This window comes from Brachycentrus maculatus, unplaced genomic scaffold (assembly GCF_059751285.1).
Source record: "Brachycentrus maculatus isolate JH-2025_06_01 unplaced genomic scaffold, ASM5975128v1 h1tg000222l, whole genome shotgun sequence".
NCBI classification, from domain to species: domain Eukaryota; kingdom Metazoa; phylum Arthropoda; class Insecta; order Trichoptera; family Brachycentridae; genus Brachycentrus; species Brachycentrus maculatus.
Window position 1 is genome coordinate 1,043,899 of NW_028280973.1, and position 18,923 is coordinate 1,062,821.

At 32.1% G+C, this 18,923-nt stretch overlaps 1 protein-coding gene across 2 annotated transcripts in view; it reads right to left on the reverse strand.

The window, feature by feature from the left end:
• The window catches only part of Lrt (Leucine-rich tendon-specific protein), a 137,918-nt gene that overhangs the window by 99,021 nt on the left and 19,974 nt on the right, over nucleotides 1–18,923 (reverse strand). The gene's annotated exons all lie outside the window — the stretch shown is intronic.

An 18,923-nucleotide genomic window follows, 5' to 3' on the forward strand; every position in this document is an offset into this window, starting at 1 on the left:
TATATATATATATATATATATATATATATATATATATATATATATATATATATATATATATATATATATATATATATATATATATATATATATATATATATATATATATATATATATATATAATAATATTATTTGTTTTTTATACCTTATCTTTCAATAACTCATTTATTTCGAAGAAAACTTTTTTTCCAAACAAAAACGGTAATTTAATACCAAATTTTCAATTACGTTAAATATTACCTGGATTTAAATTAAATAAGTTGCAATTTGGAAGCCATCGTACGAGCGAATTGGTCGAAACTCGAGGACCTGTACCGTGGGAGACAAAACAGGATTATGTGAGTAAAATTCCTCGCAAATAATATAATAGGAACGTCCAGGATGCTTCAGATTGAAGATGCCGAGGCACGGCAGTGTGCGGTCCGCTGGCCGAGCCCAACACTAACATGTGCACTGGGACATGCCGGACAACGTGAAAACCTTCCAAGGAGAATGGCGGGCCAACCCTCAAACGGACGTAATTACAGTTGACTTATGGGTATAAAAAGGTTAAAGTAAAAAAAAATTTAAATAAAAATTGCAATTGCATTTTCTAAAAAAAAATAACAAGTTCATACTTTTTTACAGATATTTTATTTGACTTGTTACCATATCATCAGACTGGTGACATATGTCGGTAACAAGACTGATGTCATTAACGACGAAACCCGTTCACTATAACTTTAAAATTATATAATTTTATAATAACTATATAATTCTAATAACTATATAATTTTATATAAAACAATATATCTTTGTTGAGATGTCAAAAAACAATATGAAGAATAACTCCTATAATTGGAGATAATCCAGATTTGTGAACAAGTATTTGGACACACTCAAATATTCAAACTCAAACTTTAAATTAATAGTTGTTGCTTTTTTTTAAAAAGAGATTTCTATATTCTATCTAGAATTCGATCTTTCAATGATAATGAATGCTTTTACTGTTCTAAGTGTATTTGGTATCAAAAAATTTAATCGTGTTCAAGTTGACACTTATATTATAATATTTAATAATTTACACGAAGAAAAAAATTAAAACTATAAAAAATTTACAACAACAAAAATGGTTGCAACTCTTGTTTTTCCTAAAATAAATGATACATGTAATATTATTTATTGATTCGACATTAACTTTGTGGAATGACGAGTACGAGTATTATACCAGTTAATAAGTTTTATTTCATTGCACACGACTAGTTTTGAAAACAAACAGACGTTTTCATCTATAGTTTTACTTTTCACCTGTAGATAAAAAGGTTTGTTTGTTTCCGAAACTGTGGTACAATACAAGTGTATAATTAACAAAATAAAAAAAACGCATGTAACATTGCATCCAAAATAATGAATGCCCCTGTATTTCGGGTCCGAAAAACAAGAACAAGAATATATAGAGAAGATGAAATGACGTCTCGGTCACTGGAGGGTTGAAATAAATAATTCATTTTTTCCAGAGTCTGCCTTTTTTACTCCCGATTCGAGTTGCTCTTGACTCATCTCACAATATGTACAATGACCCGCAAATAATGTATTGCCTACGTGTCTCAATTCCATCCGACATACCGACTTCTCACTCCACTTCGCCGTCCTCCGAGCACCATTACTTCCAACCAAACGGGTTGGAAATCTTTTTTGTGGAGAACAACAGCTAAAAATACACTTGTAATTTTTATTCAACCATAACTAGGATCAGACGTACTAAACAATTCCATTAAAAGCTGCCACTAAAGGTACAGGATAGTATTTTTTCAACCATTGAATGACCTAGTCAGGTATTAATGAAGAGATTAAGACATAATACGGTCTTCTTTTACATAATACGGTTCTTTTTTTACAAATATGTTAATAATATTAGTTTATAACCACTCACCGAGATTTTTATGTCTACCGGTTTCGAGACGTACCCATCTCTTCGTCAGGACAATCACTACCACAGCATGCAAACAATACCACCCTTCACCATCATAGCACCATTTACACACTTAAAAGTACACAAAATGTCTAAAACATGCAATTTTTGGTCGACCCGAAGACCAACATGCACTAAAGATTTCAGCACAGACATGCGTTACGAGCCGAGGTTAAAACATGCACTGCATGAATATGAAGAGACGGGTACGTCTCGAAACCGGTAGACATAAAAATCTCGGTGAGTGGTTATGTACTAATATCATTAACATTTTTGTAAAAAAAAATTAAAAATGACTAACCACAAAGTAAATGCTTTAAATATGAATAATATTGAGAATTAAAAACACATATTTAATATTGTTTACATAATACCTTTACTCGCAATTATTATGTTTATTTTTTCAATCCACCCCTCAAATGTCAAAGCTCTTTTTGCTATTATAATGATATCCAATAAAAATCACGTTTTACAGGGAATCGGACCGGTTTCCAGCTCTAAAATAAGTGACAATTTTGCCTTGTGCGTTTCGTCCCAGTTGAAATATTCAGCTTTTTGCTCGTCTCCGCACAACTGTCAGTGCTCACTGCAAGTATACTTTATACTATATAGGTACACACAATACGACAAATTCCTGCATGATTCACTGAAACAATGGCCCCAGGCGGAAAGGCTTGGATCGAATACTTGGATATGGGGTAAATAAAATCTTATTTGGTCGTTAAAGGGTTTTGCCCTTATGTGTGTGTGATATTATTTCATTTATGATGTATTTAGTGAGTCGAAAAGTGTTTTTTTTTTTAATTTTTTAAATCTTCTTCATCTTTTCACAGATGCTAAAGAATATGGAAGTCTGGGCATTTACGGGGCTTAAGACCGTCATAGGCTGGTTTACTTGGTCACACTCAAAATGTTGTAAATTAATTTCATGACGACTTTCAAAACCATGCACTATTTATGTTATTATAAAATAAAACACTTGTACAATGCTTTCTTCGTCTTCTTCTAACCCTTATTCGAACACCAATAGTGCATAAGGTTCTGCATCATATAAACGCAGTGTTATCTTGATTGTTAACACATGAAGGAAAGGTGATAAGCCCTCCGCTTCAGGTACCAGTCCAGGGTAATATTGATTAAATATTATAGTGAAAAAATACTCATATTTATTTGACCCCCCCCCTTCTGGGAATCGAACTCGGGACCTCCAAAACGGTAGCCGTGCGTGCTGACCATTACACTATGGAAGCAGCCTTTATACATACCCACGGATTATTCCCATTCCTGATCTGGCGTCTTTTAAGTATTTGAAATACTCGATCGTGCTAAGTATTCCTAAGTCTTCCTCTGTTCCTATTCCCAAGTACATTCGCCTCATAAATTTGTTTTACTATCAAGCGATGACAGAATAATTATTTATATCAATGAATAGAGATGTTCCCATTTTGGGTCGTCATCGCCGTACCAGATTTAATTAAAACAATTCGTACAAACGCTTCATGTATCGTATGTAATATATTATGTATGTAATAATTTTCAATTTATACAGGAAATATCATTTGGATTTTGATTGAATTTAAATTACTAGTCGGTTCGTCGATTTCTCCCTCTGTTGACATCACAACACATCTACATATTTATGCATTTATATATTTTGTAAACAAGTATATGTATGTACATATCTGCAGTGCAATTCTCTAGAAGTAATTTTACTTAATTTCATAAATCAGTAGGAGACACAATCTCTCAGTAATATTTTTTGACATTTCAACAAAGATGAAGAAAAAAATGGAAATCGGGGCATTTACAGGGCTTACGACCGTCATCGGCGTGTAACATTCACCTTTCCAGCCATGGTTGAAAACTACAGTACTATTTTTTTGGCTCTCGTACGTACATCATAAAACTCATGACGCTTCATGTTTCATAAAGTTATCATAAGTTCACGAGAGCCATCTGTGGGTTGTAGAAGAAAGCAAATGCTAGATTCCAACCGAATATTTTTACTCACTGGGAGACGCCTAAAAATATGATTCTATTTTATGCAGCTTATAATTTGGCAAGTTTTTTGTTAGACTTGGGAACAAGTATTTGGACACAACATAAAAGAAATTCTAGGAGTCTTGATGGTTGATGAATATCATTGTTTATTAATTTTATATTTCTCCGCCTCCGCTATGTAATGGTTAGCGTATTTAGCTTCCGGAGGTACCGGGTTCGATTCCCAAAGGAGGTGAAAATAAATTTTAGTGATTTCACATTGAAATAATTATTAAATATTACCATGGACTGGTCCCTGAAGCGCAGCAGTTATCAGCTTGCCTTCATGTAAGAAACGTACAAGATAACACTGCGTCAATATATATATATATATATATATATATATATATATATATATATATATATATATATATATATATATATATATATATATATATATATATATATATATATATATATATATATATATATATATATATATATATGTGTGTGTGTGAGTGTATATTACGTTAATATGACATTGTAGCGTGTTTTGGAATTAATGCTTATAGCTGCATATTCCTGCGGTCGGTTGTGGACAGTGTACAATGTACGACACCCTCCACATCCCCACACAAGCTTCATTCCAGGAAACCAACTGATGGCTGCGAATAATTTATCATCACCGATCTGCCTACAAAATAACACGACATATAATTATATGCAATAAATTAAAAATTCAAAACGAACGATGTGTTCAGATGCTTTGGGCATATTGAACGGACGAGTCAACAAAATATGGTAAAAAAATAATAATGAATTGAATGGCGTTGGAAATAGGAGCAGAGGAAAAGCGGAGAAAACTTGGTTGAAAAACTTGAAAAGGCTGGTTGAAATGTGAATGTTACATGCGTATAAAGTGATAACTTTATACACATGTATCATTCACCTATTCTACCCTAAAATGTCCAGATTTCCATATTCTTCTTCATCTATGTTGAGATGTCAAAAAATAATACGAAAAATAACTCCTTTAATTTGAGATAATCCAGATTTATGAACAAGTATTAGGACACATTCTACTGTGAATCAAATCTTAATGTTTGCAGTAAGTAAGTTTTTCTCACCCCCTCATTTACACCCAATGGTGCGTAGAGCACTGCATCGCTTCGAAGCAGTATTAACTTGCTCATTAATTGCATGAAGGCAAGTGATTTGTCCTGCGCTTCTTGTACCAGCTCAGGTTAATATTAGATAAACATGAGTGAAAATCACAATTATTAATTTTAATAAAAACAAACTAACTAACTAAGCATCACTCCGCTTCACCGCAGGAGTAGGCAGAGGGAATAGAACTCCACACCACTCTGTCTTTGCAAACATTATTCTCCTCTTCCAAGTTCATGCATATCCTCATACTTACCCGCCGATTATTTCGACTCCTAACCTGACCACTTTCAAGTAATTGACATATCTAATCGTGGCAAGTTTTTCTCGGTCTTCTACGGGTTCGAACTACATTTGACTCATAAATTTGTTTTTAAGTAAAGAAAAGCTGAGATGCAAGCATTATCGATAAAATTAAGAAGGTGTGTTGAGATGGTTTGAGCATGTGGAACAAACGAGTGAGGAAAGAACGGTTAAAAACTTTATTTATTTTGATAACCCGGAACTACTGAAAGCAGATTGAAAAAATTAAATCAGTCTTGCTCTTTAACAGTCACACACATCGAAACAATTCATAAACCCTGCTTTTATATTTATATTGCAATTTAATTAAACAATTATTTGGTTCGTCATAAATAATATTTGATTGAACTGTTGAGGGTGTAAAGCAAGGAAAATGCATCGGAAATATATCCAATTTTCCGTAAAAACGCGGGGAATTATTGGAAAATATTTTATTTCGTTTGTCAGGCTGGATGCATTTAACACGGGTTTAATTGGTTTTGGTATATTCAAACGGCTGAGTGCTGAAATGATAATAATAAATTTATCTGGCAAAAGATTTAAAATTTAAGCCTATCAATTTCACATTCAACGATAATTCATGCATTTAAAAATATGTTACGAAGGTGTGCTGGACATTTGAAAATGACATTTAGTGAAATATTTTGACGTTCAAGCGGTTTTTGTATATGAATATATACATATATACAAAATTTTGAGTGTGTCCTAATACATGTTCACAAAATCTGGATTATCTCCAATAACAGGAGTTATTTTCATATTATTTTTTGACATCTCATAAAAGATGAAGAAGAATATGGAAGTCTGGGCATTTACGATAATCCAGATGTTGTGAACAAGTATTTGGACACACTCAAAATGTTGTAAATAGATTGTCTGATCAAATTATAAGCTTAAGTAATAAAAATGAAAATGCTATTTTCTGGCGTGTCTCATGTGTGTGATTGAAATCAAGGATTTGGAACTCATATACTAATATAAGAGTTTCTGCTTAGTAAAGAGCTTCTTTATATCTCTATAGTGAAGTTCTAGTGATTCAAGAACAAGGTTTCTAAATTGGTTCATATATATAGAACATCCAAGAATTTGAGTAGTGTGGTTGTCAATAATGGGTAGAATTGGTGAATGTTACACGTCCGCCCCGTAAATCCCCAGACTTCCATATTCTTCTTCATCTTTGATGAGATGTCAAAAAATAATATATACAAATATATTTACTAAGTAACTAACATTTTAGGGTAGCCTTAAAAGGTCCTAAAATGAGTAAAGGAATGATAAATAAATTGAAAGGAAATACGTACAAACAAAGATTGAGGTAAGAAGTACAAATCAAATATGTGGAGAAATAGCACAATTTTAGAATAAAAACTTCTATAATTTTTTGACATCTCATCAAAGATGAAGAATATGGAAGTCTGGATATTTACACAGCATATAAGACTTAAGATCCTATGTCAGGCCATAAACCTTGTCAATACCTAGACTTTCGTATTCTCTGCATCTATGTTAAGATATAAAAAAAATATAAAAAAATTAACTCCTCAGTGGAGAATACCTAGATTTATGTATTAATTTTAAATCAAAAAAGTATTTATACTTATACATAATAGACTCAAGGAAGTATAAAATAAAGTTAAAAAATCTGTGTTTGATTTAAAATGAATTCATAAATTAAAATGGAGTTCTACAAATTAAACGCCAAATCAATAAATAATACCTAGATTTGTGAACAATCATTTGAACACACTGTTATTTTACTTTATAACATATTTTCATATGTTATGCAACCACTTTCTCAGCGATATCGGAGTGCTTAAAAATAAAAAGTATCTGTCGACATCAGTAATTGATTTGGGGCTAAAAAACGTAAAATAATTGTTCCACTCGAGTTTACGAAGCGAATATACTGTCATGTCTCATTAAATCCCGAAACAGGTATCGAACCTGTTACCCATCGATCGAAAACACGTCCTTTACCACAGGACCGGTTTCCACCTCAGTTTAAACCATAAATTTAATGTCAACAAGGGAATAAAAACCTTTAATTCGTTTCTTTATTTATTTAACAGGTATATGACGTTTCTATGGAAGTAAATTGCTACATATTAATTATGTTGACATTGGAAAACAAAAGATTTGATGTGCCATTTTAAACGATACACTCTTTAAAACAAGTCAACACAGATAACAAAGGATATAGAATTAATGGTATTTGCAGGACTTTCAACCTGTCACAGGCTATTAAAAATATTGTGTGTCTAAATCTTAGTTCGTTCGCCTCTGTAGTGTAATAGCACGCTGGGCTACTGTACTGGAGGTCTCAGGTTCGATTCCCAGGGTGGGGCCAAATAAATGTTTGTGATTCTCTCACTCTAATTTTTATTCAATATTACCCTGGACTTGTACCTGAAGCGGAGGGCTGATCACCTTTGTTTTATGTTTTAACGATTAAGATAACGCTGCGTTTACATTATGCAATGCCTTATGCACCATCGGGTGCAGATAAGGGTTAAAAAATTAAAAATCTTAATTCACAAATCCGGGTTTATCAACTTAGAGGTTAGTTATATTGACGTTGAACATAGAAGAATTTGGAATTCTGGGTATAAGTGATCACTTTATACGCGTGTAACATTCACAATTCTTCTCATGTTTGATAAATCACACACAATTTGGAACTTGTATATATTCTTTGATTGACACCTTTTACAATATGAGTTTTCGGCACTATCTATCGTTGGGTTGAGAAGGTATCAATAAGTTTTTAACCACTTTTATGTTTTGTACTTTTCTCTCACCTTTTTGAGTTTTGTACACGTCCATCCCTGAAGATAAAAAGGTGCTTATTGTAAGCAGTTGGAGAAACACACCAAAATGAAAATGGTTATGAAACAATATTTTAGTATATAATATATTCTTGAAGCATCAACTTTGTGATTTTCCATTTTTTATTTTATTTATCTATTTATTTTATTAGTTCGGGAATTGTACGGCTTTACATATAAAAAAGTAAATAGTAAACAATAGTTACATTAACAATAATAAACTTTACATTACATTAACAAAAAATAATTACTTTACTAAAAATAAAGCCAATTAAGTATTTTACATTTATGTTATAATAACTATTAAAAAACATTCAGAGATTAAAAAAAGGGTATTTTATAATTAAAATGTAACTTTTTCTTAATATCACTGTAGTTAAAAAGTGGTTTTAAAACATTTTAATTTTACAATATATTAAATTTATTTTTTAATGAATTAGGTTTTATCAATTAATTTCTGAGGAGATTGGTTTGTAGTCGAGCGGGTAACCCTCAGCATGAAGTTTTCGTGTTAGCTTGAGCGAATATCCCGGGATGTAAACGAAACCAAAACTTAATAGAATCTTAACTCACTTAGGGAACCTCACTTCAATATCCTAGAACAAACTCAACCTTTTTTAAATAGGTTTAATATGGATCGGCAACATTTTCCCGACGATCCGGCGCTGATGCAAAAACAACGGAACAAAGGCATCCTTTCATTTTTACTCATTCGCTCAATTCTCTTGTCCATATAACAATAATAATATAATTTATTATTAGATTAAAACCAATATTTTTAGCTTTTCCACTTTTTTATTTGACCAGCGACCGGGTTTCGTCGTTACCGACATCATCAGACTGGTAATAATAAATTAAATTAACTCTAATAATAAATTAAAAATGCAATTCCGTCACGAAGTGTCAGTGGATAATATAACAAACAAAACCCTTATCCGCACCCAAAATGGTGCATAGGGCACTGCGTCAACGCAGTGTTATCTTGATCGTTTTTACACATGAAGGAAAGGTGATCAGCCCTCCGCTTCAGGTACCAGTCCAGGGTAATATTGAATAGATATTACAGTGGAAAATCACTTATATTTATTTGAACCCCCCTGGGAATCGAACCCGGGACCTACAGAACGGTAGCCGAGAGTGCTGACCATTACACTACGGAGGCAGAGAGGTGGATAATATAAATCTATTAATAATAATATATATTTTTAAAACTTAAAACACAATTAATAACATCGTAGTCGTAAGGAGAAAGTGACCAACTAACAAAACGTAAAATATTCAGGAGGTCACTTTTGCTTAGCAAGAAAATGAACATCAATGCAGTAAGTCATTTTTAACAAGTTAATATATAATGCTTCTAAGTTTAAAATCCTTTGGAATTTTTTTGAGGGCAATATTTAGCTAGTAAGATGTCAAATAGTCAATGTTCAGGTTTTTCTAAGAAATGCACTTGGTCACTTTCTCCTGTATGACTACGATATGTGTATGTATACACATGCACAAGGGAATAAAAGTATAGGTGTGTGTGTATATATATCTGTGTGTGTGTATATATCTGTGTGAGTGTGTGTGTGTAAGTAATATAAAATAAAAGAGTATTAAAAATTAATTGTCAAATGTCCGTCGCCCAAATGTCCATTTGCCAAATATCCGTCACTCAAATATCATCGGCCAAATATCCGTCCTCCAAATATTTAACACCCAGATGCCCTTAGTTCAAATGTTCGCTACTCAATTATCAATCAGCCAAATGCCCGTCGGCTAGTAGTCGATTCGACCAAAAGTCCATTCGGCCAAAAACCCGTCGATGAAATGTCTAGTAGCCGTTTAGTTTTGCCATTTTATATGATGAATTCTTGAATGACCTAGGAGGTCTCCGGTTCGATTCCCTGGGAGGTCAAATGCATTATTTTTTTAAACCTGAATGTATGCGATGGTCTTGGGCACCTTCCACACGCGGGTAGAATTTTCAATAGAAAATAAGTATATTGTGGCGCCATCAGTTGAGGAATTTGCGAAGTACTAACATAGATTTTTTCGTTTTGATCTATAATGTTCCGTTAGGCACGATGTTTCCCAAGGTTCCGACTGCTCCTAATAATTAATTCATTTATCGGCCTCCGAGTATCGAGTAAGTTTGCTCTCTTACTAAATGTATTAAATATTTGCTTGTTAGGGCAGTTTGTACAGCTCGCTACAAGAAAACGTTCAATATTTAAGTTGGTCCACGAAATGGAACAAAAAAACACAATTCTCATGGCGGTTTCCCCAACGTTGCCTTAAAAAGCATGCACATTTTTAAGCATTTTAATTCAGGAACATGGACATATTAGCGGTGCCTAATTTACCCGTAATTGTGCTTGACCATTGCTTCAAGTTTCATTTTCCTACCCTCTTATTCTCTTCCACTTCCTTTCCGTTATGATAATAATGCCCTTCATCCTGAACTCTTTCAATTACATCATCTTTATTCTATTGAAAATACTATTATTATATAAACTCATATCATATCATTATCAGAAAATGTAAAACTCACTATGACTATTTCATGTTTTATATTAAAATTAGAGATTTGAACAAAAGAATAGTTATTATAAAATTTTTAAATAATGCTTAATTGATTCAACAATCACTTTGTAGTAACATATTTCCATTCTTATTTTTAAATTTTATTTGGTAAACATTAATATTTCTTCAAATCTATTGACACTTGTTTCGATGCATTCCGCATCATTTTTAAACCCCGTATGCATCGAAATACGTGTCATAATAAATATGAAGAAATAAGGGTATTTACCACTAAAATTTAAGTAAAAAACTTTTTTTACCCCGAACCTGAATTAAGTTGGCACAGCGTCGATACGATGCAGTGCCCTATGCACCAATGGATTGGGATAACGGTTTGAAATAGAACCTTTATTTTAATCAAATAACCTCCTGAGTCCGTATTTTATAAAGTTGTCTGCATGTGAGGGGAAAATAAATGGGGAAGAGTATAAAGAATTTTAAAAATATACATCACAACACCAAGATAAATTTAATATTTTCATGGCATTTCGCAATTGGTTGCAATTGAATCTGGGATAATGTAGTCTTTTCCATATAGAAATACTCGATATCAAAAGGAATCGATTGTAGAAATGTGTAGCAACATATATCGCAAAAAATCGTTTGAACTATCATGTGTTACTTAAAAAATAATGTTGGATGTTTTTATTTATTGACTTGGTATTAATTTGTAGAACTCCATTTTAATTTATGTATTAATTTTAAATCAAACACAGATTTTTTGAGTCTACTAAGTTGTATTTTATTAACAAAAAACACATAAAAAATTATATTGTGACAATTGTTTCGCCTTGTTAGGGCATTATCAAACGAATGATAATGCCCTAACAAGGCGAAACAATTGTCACAATATAATTTTTTATGTGTTTTTTGTTAATAAAATACAACTTAGTAGACTCAAAAAATCTGTGTTTGATTTAAAATTAATACATAAATTGGATCTTTTTCTTTGAAAAATGAAACAATCAAAAGCTGAACTTGTTTTTTCAGAATAATGAATCTGAGCATAGTTAGTTTATTGGAACACTCGATTCCTCAGTTAAGTCCCGTTAAGTTATGTCGCGTCACACAGTTTAAGAATTCCTTAAGTCCTTAAATGGCGTCCGCGAAAAGGACCGTTAATCCGGCAGAATGTTAAGCATTGCCAAGAATCAGGATAAGAAAGCATCTATGTAAATATCTCCACCAGCGCCGACTCCCTGTTCCATACAAATGTGGAACTATTTGTAAACGTCAACATAGCGAAACTACTAACTGCTGCATATTTTTTTTCTTAATTAGGATATTTTAAAGCATGTTTTTTTTATAATCAGAATTTTTTAGACGGCAATACTTAGCAAAGAATAAAATATACGGTTTTCGATCGACTCATTAGTACGTCAGTGGGTCCATGTTTGTAAAATCAAACAATATTTCACAATATTAATCGAAATTAGATTAATGGTACAAATACATGATTTAATATGTTTTTTTTAAAGTCAATCTTAATGTAAGACTATATTCGAATCATTCGCATGTCAGTGTTTCCGTGATTGTGAAATTAAACAATATTTCCTTGTATTGATCGAAATGATATTTATGTTACAAATCAATTATTTAATAAGATTATTTTATATCAATCTCTATGTAAGAATATATTCGAATCATTCGCACGCCAGTGTTTCCATGATTGTGAAATTAAACAATATTTTCTGATATTGATAGAAATGATATTAATAGATTTATATTATCCACTGACACTTCGTGATGGCATTGCATTTTTAATTTATTATTAGATTAAAACCAATATTTTTAGCTTTTCCACTTTTTTATTTGACCAGCGACCGGGTTTCGTCGTTACCGACATCATCAGACTGGTGACCAGTCAGAGAGTGAAAATTTATCAAATTTATTTTGACCCCCCTGGGAATCGAACCGGGGACCTCCAGCACGGTAACCAAACGCGCTGACAACTGCGCTAGGAGGTGGAATGTTTACATGAAATAATTAATATTTCATTTCTCTAAATGAATTGAACCACCCTCTTATAAATATTTACCGTTCCCTTTGATACATTCTGCATAAATGCTGCAACTCATTACGGTGCCCATACAATAATTCCTGAAGGCGGGCGCTGGCGCATTGTATACTACTTTCGAGTCGTTTTTCTTTCCGGAGATGCGAGATATATTCTGTAGAAAATGAGAGACGCCACGAGTCGCTAGAAGAAAACGCCAGCCGTTTAGTGAGACCCGAAGAAACGAAGAAGAAGAGGAGACAGTGGGGAAATCGGTTGCATTTGATTATGGAATGGCGGAGAAAAGATGGGAATTGCATTTTCCTACGGTATCGTTACCCCTTTTACACTTTATTTAAGAAATTATTACTTTCCGTTTTAGTTTTATTGAAATCCAAATATTTTTGTACTTATCGTTTACATAATATTTACAAAATGTTGCATTCCAATACGCGCATATTTTAATATTACTGTGACAGGTAAAAACATGTTTTTTTAATAGATTTTTTCGCAATGGCAGTGCCAACTCTCTACGTAATAGCGATACACGCAATAATAAAAATTGTTAATTACGGTTGACAAAACCTTTAACTCAGCATTTTCAATATTCTCGATTGCATTATTTTTTCATGTTTTTTTTTTAAATTTCATTGCTTCGCAAGCATTAACATCAATATGATTAACTGAATGTAGAAAAGCGAGTATAAGTCATGTAAAAAAGATTAAATTAATTTTAAAAAATTATATTGTGACAATTGTTTCGTCTTGTAAGGGCATTATCAAACGAATGTTTGACGACATTCATTTGATAATGCCCTAACAAGGCATTATGTGCTTTTGTTAATAAAATACAACTTAGTAGAATCAAAAAATCTGTGTTTGATTTGAAATTAATACATGAATTACATTGCTTATCTTAACATTCATAGAAATCCGCATTAACCACAAAAACCCACTATTATATGTACCCCTAGACCTTATAATAGCAATTATTGTTAGTATATAAGGACATTCTGTAAATATTTTTAGTCAGTGTTTGATAATGTCTTAATAAGATGAAACGCGTCACATATTATCATATATAAGTCTGTAAATAAAAGTAGAATTTAATCCAATAATCGTGTTAAATTTTGGTTTTCAATATGGAATTCTACCAACTGTCTGCAGTTACAGTAAATATATCGATAACGCTTATGACAGTCGTGCATTAGTCAGGTTTTTACCATTATTCCACCGATCCGACGAAGGCATAGCAGCATTTAATGATCTAGAATTAAATTTTGTAGCGCTCCGGCTAGGAATCGGTTGAAATAGAAATAAAAATAGATATAAAATAAACGGAACTGCTTTTCATGGCGTTCGAGAGATGGCGCTATTTATTTGTGCATTTTTTTAAAATATATTTTTCCGTACGTAAGGTAAGACGCCTAATATCGACGTGACGGTAATAGAGCTCGCCCGCCATTAACGTCTAAATGAAGAAAATGATTTGTTTTATTGAACGTACAATATAAAATTAAATACTGTCTTGTATTTTGACATCTCAATAAAGATGAAAAACAATATAGAAGTCTGGGCATTTACAGGGCTTACGAACGTCATAGGTTTTGTTAAGTGACTACTTTACACACGAGTAACATTCACCAATTCTACCCATGATTGATAACCACACTACTCGAATTTTTTAAACTTTTAGATTAATCGATAAAACACATTTTGTGCCACTTTACAATAGCCATCTACGTTGGGATAAGTAAGCTTTTAATAAGTAGAGACGCTTTCCATTTGTAAGTGATGTTTATTTTATTTTGATACATTTGCCATATCAGAGTTTAAATAAATATGTGTTAATTATTCTTCAACTAACCAACTAACCATCATGCCCCTTCCTGCAGGGGTATGCAGAGAGAATAGGGTGTAACATCAATCTGTGTGTATGGGGAGGGGGGGGTATGTGAGTGTATATGTACTTGTGTGTTATTAGTAAAAACAAATACAGGACGAATTTAATATTACGAAATGCCCAATTAATTCATTTTTGTTGTTTATTTTTTAACGCATATATGTATGCATGTAACATATACGACGTAGTACTTTCAAGATAATAATATTATATTGACACAAGAAGCACTTACGACAAAAGTACAGCCAGAAATCGTCGCCCGTAAGTGATAGGTCTTCTTCAAATAAACGTGTTTTGGGTGGGATTCGCGCCTCTCGGCGTGGGTACGTGAGATGCCCACGCGTCCCACACGCGCTATGTAACCCACAATTATTATCACGATAATATATTGCGCCAGTACCTACCGAAACCAATCATTAGCGCGACGGTGTGAGTCTCCCTTTATGCCTTACAGTCCCAGATTAAGAATTATAGTATATTAACTTTTTTATTTTGTTTGCGAATCTAGAACTGTTACAGCAAGTCATTCAAACAAATGAGTATTAAAAAATAAGTGACTACTGGTACTTTTCCAATCACAAAATTCCACATTTGTTAATTTGATTCCCAGCTATCGAGGCAAATCCCTCTTAAAAACAGGTCACAAGGCTTACACCAAGAAGAAGAAGAAGAAGACATAGGCGATACGGCGAATACAGTTGAAAAAAGGAGCTGAAAAAAATGGAAGAAAATTCGGCATGATCAGGTATTCCAAATGCTTGAAGTGTATGAGGAGATTAATGAGTAAGAGACAAATACTGTTTGCAAAGACAGAGTGGTGTGGCATTCTATTCTCGCTGCCTACTCTTGATATTTAAATTAGTTAATTAAAAACCCTTATCCGCACCCAATGGTGCATAGGGCCCTGCATCATATAAACGCAGTGTTACCTTGATCGTTAACACATGAAGGAAAGGTGATCAGCCCTCCGTTTCAGGTACCAGTCTAGGGTAATATTAAATAAGTATTACAGTGTAAAATCACCAATATTTGTTTTCACCCCTTGAGAATCGAACCCGGAACCTCCAGCATGGTAGCTAAACACGCCAACCATTACAACACGAAGGCGGACAAATAAAATAAAACACTTGAATTTGGTCTCGATATTTATTTATTAAAATATTATTTAGCCTTTTTTATCTTCCACCCATGCGGCACTGCACCCGATGCACTAACTGTATGCAAAGTGTCGAGCGTAGGAGTGAAGTTTCGAAATGATCACTGGTCCCTTTCTCCGGACCAAATGACTCAAGAGGAAACATGAATGAAACGAAACGTGCCTACCAACCTAACAGCTACTCCAACATATAATAACACGTCCTATCTTACAAATATTGCATGCGTTTATTATAACACTTATTAAGGCCCCAGGTCGATTTTTTTCTATTTGAATACACGGTGGATTTTACTACTGAAGTGTAGGTAATTAGTATTTGTACACAAGTATATTCTTATATTCTGTTCGCCTCCGTAGTTTAATGGTCAGTACTCTCGGCTACCGTACTGGAGGTCCCGGGTTCCATTCCTAGGGGGAGTCAAATAAATAATAAGTGATCACTGGTAATATTTATTTAATATTACCCACACTGGTATGTAAATCGGAGGGACGATCACCTTTACAAACAATTGGCAAAACAAATTTAGTTGGAAATACTTGTATGAGCAGAGGAAAACCGAGGAAAACTTTGCATGATCATTTTTTTTTAAATTGGAAAACCAGCAGAATATTTAACAAAAATAACATGATTTAATAAAAATATAAAATAACATTCAATTTTGAGGTTTTCACTTAAGTAATCTAAAAATATAAATAAACTGTCATGTACATAAAAGTATAACTATATAAAAAACTTACATTACATGTTTTTATCAAATAATAATAGAAATTTTCTTCACCAACTAGTCAATTAGACACGAACAATATTTCACTTAAACGTATTAAAAAATATTATTGATGTCTATTTCATTAAGCATTACATTGCACATATCGTATGCTCGATATAAAAATTAATTTTGGTAGGACTTGGTGTGCAATTTAGGGATTTTAAATCATTTTTTGTTTAATACTTGAAAATATTTTTTTTTATAAATTTTTAAATACTTGAAAATGGTCAGGTCAAAAGTTAAAATAATAATTTATGTGTGTGTGTCAGAAGAGCGATTAGTGTCCATAATATGATTAACGAATTCTGAAAAAATAATTACTTATAAAACCATGACGATAGTCTTTGATTTTATTTTTTACTAATGTTAATTTTTCATCACGATCTCAATAATAAATTTCAAAAGCGGTAGATATGTAAATACTTACTTATGTTTATATTATTAGATAAAAACCATAAGTAATGTTAAAAAATATTATACAAACAGATATCTATCATAAATTTAAAAAATATTTTGACCTTTTATTATCTGCTCACGACTGAAAGTAAAGTCCTTGTGTCCACAGTGAAGGCCATATCGGATAATATTTTTTTTAAATGCAAAAAACGATACTATAAATACAAATAAAATAAAAATTTCCAAAATTCAAAAATTGTTGCCCAGTGTTATCAGCGAGTATGTATGAGGAGTTGCATGAATGTGGAAGGAATGAAGATTGTTATATACACACATGTATATTTTTTATTTTAACTAAAACCTATCTTTATACAATTAAATAACTTTGTTATAACCACATTTTTATTTAAATCGATTTAACCTACCAATTTACCTGATTTATTTTTGGTGAGAGTATTTTAATGTTTTTTTAATTAAACTAAACGCTGATGATGACAAGGTTGTTGTCAAAACCGGTAGATCAAATTGTTTCAATAAAAAAGGGGTTATAACAAAGTTATTTAATTTTTTAAGTTTATAAAATGTGACAAAAATTATCTGCGGAAAACATTCCAGAAATAAAACCTATCTACCAAACAAACAATCCAAATACTAAACATTTAATTGATTTATATTATCCACTGACACTTCGTGATGGAATTGCATTTTTAATATATTATTAGATTAAAACCAATATTTTTAGCTTTTCCACTTTATTTTTATTTGACCAGCGACCGGGTTTCGTCGTTACCGACATCATCAGACCAGTCTGATGATGTCGGTAACGACGAAACCCGGTCGCTGGTCAAATAAAAATAAAGTGGAAAAGCTAAAAATATTGGTTTTAATCTAATATTACACTAAACGTTTAATAAGTCTTATTTAGTGCTGGTCGATATTCCAAGCTTAACATCTAGTTATTTTGTGAGTCACATGATTTTATAACTCACTGGTCTTTTAATAGTTCAAATCAATATAATTAAACTGATGCGGAAAAAACGTAGTTTGAAGCTATTATAAAACTCAGTCATTTAGTTCTAGTCATACATGTTTGGAGGTAATCGGGTTTTATTTCGCGTGGGCATCTTGTTCATAATACATCCATGAATAAGTGTCAAATTTATTTTCAACGGTATGAGCTTTGACTTTAAAACACTAATAATGTCATATAATTTAAAAAAAATACAGTAAATTTATAGAAATATCAAGTTTCATCGAATGTGTTTTACGTAATTCAAGCATACATATGTTCTACATCATTTTTTTTCTGTCCAAGCGGCAAGACTATGAAATAAATACCTCTTCGTGTGAAAAATGCATCATCTTTGATGACTTTTAAAAAACGCCCGAAACACTACTTTCCTTCGTTAGGGCCCTAACTGTCCATCGCATGATTTTTCTTGGATCTTTTTTACCTCTCCTCCTCAACTCCTTACCAGATCCTACTTCTTTAGACGTCCTTTCATTCATCAATTTACAGTTCATTTGAAAAGTATTGCTTCTATTTGTTCATTAGTAATAATAGTTGATGTTTTTTTATTGATACTTATATTCAAGCACTATCTGCCCTGAAATTAAATAATAATAAATATAATTATTTTTTGCTAAAACATAAACGCAGTTAAACGCTTTAACCACTGCATTACGGAGGTAGAAAAGATGAGAAAAGTGAAAAATGATGTAGCAAAAACCGACAAAATGACTACAACTAAATATTGTATTTTATTTTGCAACGCGTACTTTATTCAAATTACATTTTCACATCCACAAAATTCACAAAAATAAAGTTCTTTTGTCCGCCCGAAATTAGATATTCATTTGACTAACAAAATTTAGATAATTTGCAAACTTATAATATGTAATTAAAATGTT